At 43.7% G+C, this 8,879-nt stretch overlaps 1 non-coding gene across 1 annotated transcript; it reads left to right on the forward strand.

Annotated features, from left to right (window-relative positions):
- Nucleotides 1-4,738: 4,738 nt before the first annotated feature.
- Nucleotides 4,739-4,810, forward strand: trnad-guc (transfer RNA aspartic acid (anticodon GUC)). The gene has a single exon. It is a non-coding gene; the product is annotated as a tRNA-Asp (tRNA).
- Nucleotides 4,811-8,879: the final 4,069 nt, after the last annotated feature.

Here is an 8,879-nt window from a genome sequence, read left to right on the forward strand (position 1 = left end):
AAAATGCATGATAGCATAAACAAAGCTACCACTGTTGCAATGCTATCACATATTTTCTAACTCTAGAGATGTATACCTTGCCAAAAATCACTATGAGCATTATTCCCCTCAGATGGTACTGTCCAACCCTACTGGCCCACGGACTATCAGTGCCCTACCGCCCACCTAACAAGTCAACCATTGCTTCTCCTTGCAAACTGTAACACCTAAGACTTGTCTGCATTAAATTCCATTTTTTTGACTGGACAAGATCCCATAGCAAGCTTTGATAACATTTCTTGCTGTCCACTATGCCCCCAATCTTGGTGTCATCGACACATTTGCTGATCCAATTTATCACATTATCATCAAGACTCTTGCTATAGATGGTCAATAACAACAGACACAGCACCGATTCCTGCATCACACCATTAGTCAGAGAGGCAACATATGCTACCACACTCTAGCTTCTCCAGCAAAGCCAATATGTAATCCAATTTACAACCGCATCTTGAATACCTTTCAAAGAATGCCGTTTACAATGCGGGAACTTGTCAATGGGCTTCCTGAAGCCCATACGGACAACATCTACTGCCTTTGCCTCGTCTAACCTCCTGATAACTTCATTGAAAAATGCCATGATGAGGTCACGTCCATTTCTTCCATGGGCAGAGAATTCTGCAGATTCACTACTCTCGGGGAGCAGCAGTTTCTCCTCATCGACATCCTAAATCTATTTCCCTGAATCTTAATCACAATGCTATATCCCCTAGTTTTAGTCTTGCTGAGCAGTGGAGACAATATTCCCGACTCCACCTCATTCATCCCTTTTCACAATTTTGTATATTTCTCTAACGTCCCCTCTCATTCTTCTGAATTCCATCATGTAGAGTCCCAGGCAACTCAATCTCTTCTCATTGACTAACTCCACCTTCTCCAGAATCCAGCAAACCCAGTATCTTTCCTGAACAAAGAAAGCCAGATCTTAATGCAGTTTTCAACGTACAAAGTAAATTTGTCACCAAGACACATACAATGTCACCATGTAATTGAGATTTTTTTCCTGCAGACATTCGGAGTAGAACAAATAAAAGCAATAGGATCAAAGAAATAAAACACACAAAGACTAACATTTTGCAACTAGAAATAAAGGAACAAACAAAAAAATAATACTGAGTTAAAGAGTGCTAGTGAGTGCAGAGGTTGCTCGGGGTTGAAGTGAGTGAAGTTATCCACGCTGCATCGTCCAGCTACACCCTGTATTTTACACATTCAGGAGATGGACACAGTGTCTATAGAAGCGAGACAAAGCAGCATCTATTTCATGGACCCTATACAGATTACTGAGGAGGAGATGTTTGCTCTCTTCAGATAAATTAGGATAGATAAATCCCCAGGGTGTTCCCTCGGACTCTGCAGGAGGGAAGTGCAAAGAGTGCCAGAACTCTACCAGAGATATTTAAATCATGCTTTGCAACAGATGTGCTACCAGAGGACTGGAGAGTAGCAATGTTGTTGCGCACTTTAAGGACGGCTCAAAAATTAAACCTGGAAATGATAGGCCCTTAAGCCTGACATCATTATTTGCAAAGTAAATGGAATGTATTTAGAGGGGCTGGATTTACAAGTATTTGGATAAACATGAACTGATTAAGGATATTCATCGGCATCGAGCGTGGTAGGTCATGCAAACTAATTTTACAGAGTTTTTGAGGAAGTTATCGGAAAAGTTCACAAAGGGAAGGAAGTGGATGATGTCTACATGGACTTCAGCAAGATATTTGACAAGGTCCTGCATAATGGTTTGAATAAGACGTTTCAGGGATTGGTGCTGGGTCTATTGTTGTCTGTCATCTATATCAATGATCTGTGTGATAATGTGCTGAACTGGATCTCAAATATACGGCTCATATCAAGATTAGGGCTGCTGTGGACAGTGAGGAAAGCTATCATAGATTGCAGTGGGATCTGGAACAGCTGGTAAAATGGGCTGAAAATGGCAAATCGAACTTAATGCACAAGCATGAGTTCTTGCACTTCCGTGGGGTACAGTGAACAGTGGGGAAGTAGGGAGCATGCTAGAACAAAGGGAACTGGGATTACATGTCCATAATAGTTGAAAGAGGTGTCAAGGTAGATAGTGTCATAAAGAAAGCTTTTGGCATATCAAAGTATGGAGTGCAGGAGATGGGGTGTTTTTTGAAGTTGAATAAGTCAGTGGTGAGGCATAATTTGAAGTATTGTGTGCAGTTTTGTTTGCCAACTCACAGGAATGCAAATAAGTTTGAAAGAGTGAAAGGACATATTACAAGGACGTTGCTGGGTCTGGAGGACCAGAGTAATAAGGAAAGATTGAATAGATTAGAACTTTATTTCTCGGAACATAGAGGATTGAGAGGATATTTGAAAGGGGTACACAAAATTATGAGGGGCATTGTTCGGGTACATGAAAGCAAGCTTTGCCCCCTCAGGTTTGGGTGGGATGACAACTGGAGGTCATGGGTTGAGGGTGGAAGGTGAAAGCTTTAAGGGTTCATGAGTGGAAAGTTCGTCACTCAGAAGGTTGTGGAAAACACAAGTGGTACATGCAAGCTCGATTTCAATGTACCAGAGAAGTCTGGATAGGTTCATGGCTGACAGGGCTATGGAGGTCAATAGACTTGGTACACGCAGATGGGATTAGGCAATTTAAATAGTTACGGGTTGAAGGGCCTGCTTCTGTGTTGTACATTTCTGTGACATTATGGCCTCACCAGTACCCTGTAAAGTTGCAGCATAACCTCCCTGCTCCTAAATTCAATTTCTCCAGCCAATATTCTATTTGCAGATTGATAACCAATTGAACGAAACGTTTGCAATCGCAGTCCCAAGTCACCCTGCACAGCAGCTTTCTGCATTTTTTCCAGCATTTAAATTATCATCCGAACTGTACTTTTTCTTACAAATGGATGACGTTGCACTTGTCAGCATTTTACTCCATCTGCCAGACAATTCCCCATTGGTATCGATGTTGTCAGCTCATCCCACCACCCCTTAGAATGATCTCTGACTTCTCTGACCCTGCTACCTTGTTTGGCAACTTATTGGCAACGCAGTCTAGTCCCGTCTGCTGCGTAAGTCTAGGGAAGACAATATACGGCCCGGCCAAACACCTGAGATAGAAGTGCAAGCCCAGCTCAAACCCCTGTTTATGTGGGTGTTGTGTGATTTGTTACCGGGTTCAAAATGTACCACGGAATAACAGGTAGTACACCTTATACAATTAAACTATTTAGCTACATAATTCTTAATTTGACTAAAGGGTTAGTAGGGAAAACAAAGGAAAGGGCCAATTGTAATAAAACAGTCTGAAGTGCACAAGTTCGAGCTCATAGCTTCCCATTCGCCAATCCTCCTCCTACGTTCCCGGACGATGTTGAATCATGGTCCCGCTCCGGGTCGAGTCCGATGTCTTCTTCCCTCCGGCGTCTCCTTCCTTCATCTCCCGCCGAACAGAAGACCCGGCTCTCCACCGGTGTCAGGCACACAGCACGAAAACACACAGCCTTCATTGGGCGGTTTACATTCCAAATCACTCGTTATCTCTTCCCATAATCCAAACACTGCTTCTGCAGAAGGAGTATTACGATAGCATTGAAAAGTGATAGCATTAATCATGTCCTCATGACATTGAGATAATTTGCTACCCCTTCATACAAAGCACAGAGTCCAACCCAGGTGTACTCTTAGAGAGCATCAGACGGAGAACTTCATGCAGATGGTGTTCGGAAACCGGAATCCGTGCCTGAGTGACCGGCGGAGGCAGGTACACTCACAACATGGGAGAATTAAGTCTGGGCGAGTGCTTGAGTTATCAAGACACTGAAGGAAATAGCTGCTGAGTGAGGTCGTTTTTGGTATGATCGGTACTTGATCGTCAGCACGGATATTGTGGGCCGAAAGGCCTGTTTCAGGGGGTTTGCATGATTCTATGACTGTATGTTGCATTTATTAATCACAATAAAGTGTATAGTTTACTCTCGTAGTGGGGGGGGGGGGGTTGGTGATGAGAGAGTGGATGGTGAGTAGACTGACAGTACTCCGTGTGAACGCATCATCCGACATGTTTTGTTGTTGGTTGTGGGAAGCTGGGTTAGAGTGAGAGCAGGAAGCTGCAGTGATCGGTTGACCGGGGAAAATGTGAGGGAGAGCAATTCCATCGTTGATGGACTGGCCTGGCCAGCCCATAATAATTTTCGAGTGACCCATGGATTGAAATGACTTGTGGAATCGGTAGTCGAGTTTTGAGGGTAGGAGCAGTGGGACGCTGGAAGTGCATGAGTGTGGCTGGAGGTGATTGTGAATGTTGTCGGTCGGATTCTTCAGTGTGGTGCAGTTCGTGTGATGTCCAGTTGAGGTGGCGATCGCCCGACAGAGCGGAGATACAGAAGCCGTGTTTGAGTGAAGTTGATTGAAGTGGGAGTGATGGCTTGAGAATTGGATGAGGTACATTTCGTGTCCCGCCTGTGGCATTACGAAAGCAGAAATATAAATGTATAACTGTGATGAAAATGTTGATTGGAAGACGGAGTTGGGCTGGAATGAGAGCGCCTGGTTTGGTAATCCTAGAAGATAATAGGTGACTGAAAGGCTGGAGAAAAGTGAGAGACTGCTGTGGGAAGGAAACGTATGAAAGGCTCCAGTATCGCAGTAAACAAACATCAAGATGATTCTGTTCACTGTGGTGTGGTCTGAAACGTGCATAAGCTAAACCATGAGTTCCTCGTTAGTATAGTGGTTAGTATCCCCGCCTGTCACGCGGGAGACCGGGGTTCAATTCCCCGACGGGGAGTTATAAATTTTATTGCATCATTCAAGGGGAATGTTGAATTAAGAAGACAAATTAAAGCGGACAAAGCATTTGTGTTTACGCCAAATCAGTTCATTGGGCATTGGGCAAGGTGGAATATAGATCAGACTGCTGTGAGGCCGGGACAGTAGAGTCTTCCGAGAAGAAAGGGGCGTTGTTCTCAGCCTCTTTCCTCAAATATCCCTGACAATCTGTATCTCAGAACCGTTATTCGTTTTTACCCTCAGTGACAGAGTCCATCACTCCGAGCATATTAATCCGGGGCATTTGTTGTCAACTGTGAGTTCCCGCATGGTCCCATCACAATAGTAAAATAACTGACCAATATCAGTCCAGACAAAGGGTGCCGGTCGGAAACGTCGTTCTTCAATCAAACCCAAGATACCTGTGCACAAGTAGAACAACATGGCCTCTGAATCAAACTGTTCTCAAGTTTGAAGAGAGGAATTTCACTTTTTACAGATTTGTTTACTCGGAGACTGATAATGACCAAATGGTAATCTCCTCGCTCACCCCCACTCTCCATTTCCCGCAGCGATTGCTCCCTATGTGACTCCCTTGACCACTCATCCCTCCCAACTGGTCCTCCTCCTAAAACTTACATTTGCAAACAGAAGAAGTGTCATACCCACCCCTACCCCTCCTCCCTCACTACCATTCAGGGCCCTAAACAGTCCTTCCAGGTGAGGCAAAAATTCACCTGCAAGTCTGTTGGGGATGTCTACTGTATCCAGTGGTCCCGGTGTGGCCTCCTGTATATCACAGCAACCTCATGTAGATTCGAGGACACTTCGTCAAGCATCTTCGCTCCGTCTGCCAGGAAAAGTGGCATCTCCCCGTGGCTATTATTTCAATTCCACTTCCTGTTCCCTTTCCAATATGTCAGTCCATCACCACCTCTACTGCCACAATGAGTCCACAAACAGGTTGGAGGAGCAACGCCTTATATTCCAAAAGGGTAGCCTCCAACCTGATGGCATGAACATCAATTTCTTGCACTTCCACTAATTGCCCCCGCTCTCCTTCACCATTCCACATTCCTTTTCCTTCTCCTACTTAATCTCCCTACCTGTCCATCCCCTCCTTCTTCCCTTTCTTCCACGGTCTTCTCTTCTCTGCTATCGGATTCCCCTTCCTCTAGCCCTTCATCTCTATCACCAATCTATTTCCTTAGCCCGTCCCCTCTCCCAGTTTCACACATCACCTACCATTTTCACTTCTTCCTTCCCTCCCGCACCTTCGTAATCGGACTTCTCTTCTTTTTCAAATCATGATTAAGGGTCTCTGCTCAAATGCACATTGAATCTTTACTCTTTATCATAGATGCTGCCCGGCCTGCTGAGTTCCACCAGCATTTTGTGTGTGTTGCTTTGGATTTCCAGCATCTGCACATTTTCTCCTGTTTGAAATGGAACTTGTTTATGTTCAAATTCCTTATTTGTCTGTTTAATCCACATTGAAACTACGATAATACAGTATAAATAGCCAAAACAATCTGCACATTAAACGTGCAGATTAAAATCCAGAATTAGTAAAGCAACTGTTACATGGCAATCTGTCACTTGAATCATTATCTTGTCTTGGAATGTGAAATGAGTCCATCCCCTGCTGTGCAAAGGGAAGCTCTGCTCTTCGAAGCCCTTTCTTGCCCAGGTTGACTGCACACTACCTGTAAACTATCCATGCCTGAGCAGTAGCTGTACCCTAGCCTTGTTGCAACTTCAGCTGGCTCAGGAACTGAAGAGTCAGTCACCTGGCTCACTTCTCAGAACAGCACAGACCTCCCAACTATTTGGACCACACACACTGCTTAAAGAACCCCTTTTAGACATGGCTAACAAATTCTGCCGCATCGAATATTGTGCTCCGTGGAATTCCCAGTCAGTGCTCAAAGTTCAAAAGTTTAAAGCACATTTATAACTAAAATTATGCTGACATTATAAAACCTTGAGATTCCTCTCCTAACAGGCAGCCATGAAACAAAGGAACATAAAAGGAACAAAACAAAAAAAAAGAGGACCGTCAAACACTCAACGTGCAGAGAGAAAAAAACATGCAAACAGACAGAGAGCCCAAAGTTCAGCGCAGGGCAGAGTAAACATCGTGGAGCAGTGATCTGAACCAATTTGTTCAGTTGGATATGGGTGCCTCCTGGAAGAGAGCGTTCCTCAGCCTGGACCAGATGGACTGAAAGTTCCATTTTCATGCAGTGTGTCGCTGCAAATCTGAACATTGTTCACTCGGTTTGATGACATTTCACTTCTTTAAATGACTTGTAAGTTCCTCATAGATCAGACTCCAGCATCTTGCCCTCAACACTTGTGAAATTAACAGGACAACAATTACCTTCTGTTGTTTTCTAACATGAACAATGGAAGCAGTTGAGGTTTTTCACTCCAGTGGGACCTTCCTGGAACACAGTGTGTTCTGGCAAACAGCAACCTCTACCTGCACATTCTCTCCAGCCACTTCCCTGTTAAACTCTTGAGTGCAGGTCATTGTGACCTGGTGATGTTAACTTTTAGTCTCATTCAATATTTTTCTCATGATGGTGAGTGTTGTAAGTTATTGCACAGTGTTGAAATGTCAACCAATATATCAGTGAGATGTGTCCCATGTCTCCATATTTGTTAAAGCAGCTCTTGAGGCTCTTGCCACTGGTTCCTGAATTATTCTCAGTCTGTTAGTCTATCTCTAGGCCTTGTCAAAATCTGTGCTCTAGGTTTTGATTTAATGTTTCCCTTGACCCCATTGGTCCATCATTCTCCTGGGTCCCTCTGTCTAATTGGGATCAATGTCTGCTGAGTGTTATGAACCAGTGGTTTAAACATCCACTACTGCTCGTCTGTTGAGCTGTTATTTTCTTATTTACCCTGTCAACCCCAGGCAGCCCTACCTTCACATCTATGTAATTGTCCTTAATTATGTTGAGGACATTGGCTGCGGACATGGGTGTTCACCCTCAAATTGTATCTTGAATCCTCCCATGTTTTGTTGTCTTCTTCTTCAGGTATCCTTGACCACAGAAACTCTTATTAATCCCACACCATCACATCTGAAATGTCCAATTCCTGGGTAAGTTCTGTAACATTATGCTGTAGGAAGCAGTCTCTGGCCACTCCACAAATTCCTTTTCCTCTGCCAGTTTGATTAGTCTTATCAATGAACAAAGGCACCCTCCTCATTTCATTTGTGCAGACTTGTGTGGAACATTGCATATGCTGGAATACTGAGTTCCGAGTCCCAATCTGCCTGCAACCATATCCCTGGAAAACCTATAACATCAAATGCATTTGTCACAATACAATGCAATTTTCACCCCATATTTTCACATTTATAAGAGATCGTATATAACTTCAATTCCTACATTTTGCTTATTTTAATGTAATATTCTTCCTCAGTTGTAATTCTTATTTCACTATCACGGTGAAAGAATTCGCATTCAAAGTCAACAGCATCTCCTCCACAATCACCATCAGCACTGGTGCACCACAAGGCTGTGTGCTTGGCCCCTACTCTACTCACTCTAAACCTCTGATTGTGTGGCTCAGTACAACTCCAATGCCACATTTAACTTTGCAGATGACACCACTGTTGTTGGATGAATCAAAGGTGGTGACAAATTTGCCATCAGGAGAGAGATGGAAAGTCTAGTTAAATGGATCCTCAACAATAATCATTCACTCAACATCAAGAAAACCAAACAGTTAATCATTGACTACAAGAGAAGGGAAGTGCAGGTCTATGTGCCTCTTATCATCAGGGAATTCGAGGTGGAGAGAGTTGGTAACTTTAAATTCCTTGTCATTATCATTTCAGAGGATCTGTCCTGGGACTAGCAGTAAGTGCCATCATAAAGAAGGCACGGCAGTGACAACTTAGAACTTTGCCTATAATCAGCATGATATTGAAAACTTTGACACACTTCTATAGATGCACAGTGGAGAGCATCCTGACTTGTTGTTGCATCACAGCCTGATATGGAAACACAATGATCAGGAATGGAAAAGTCTACAAGAAATATTAGATACATCCCAGTCCATCACAGGCA

Source organism: Hypanus sabinus, chromosome 31 (assembly GCF_030144855.1).
Source record: "Hypanus sabinus isolate sHypSab1 chromosome 31, sHypSab1.hap1, whole genome shotgun sequence".
Lineage (NCBI taxonomy): Eukaryota > Metazoa > Chordata > Chondrichthyes > Myliobatiformes > Dasyatidae > Hypanus > Hypanus sabinus.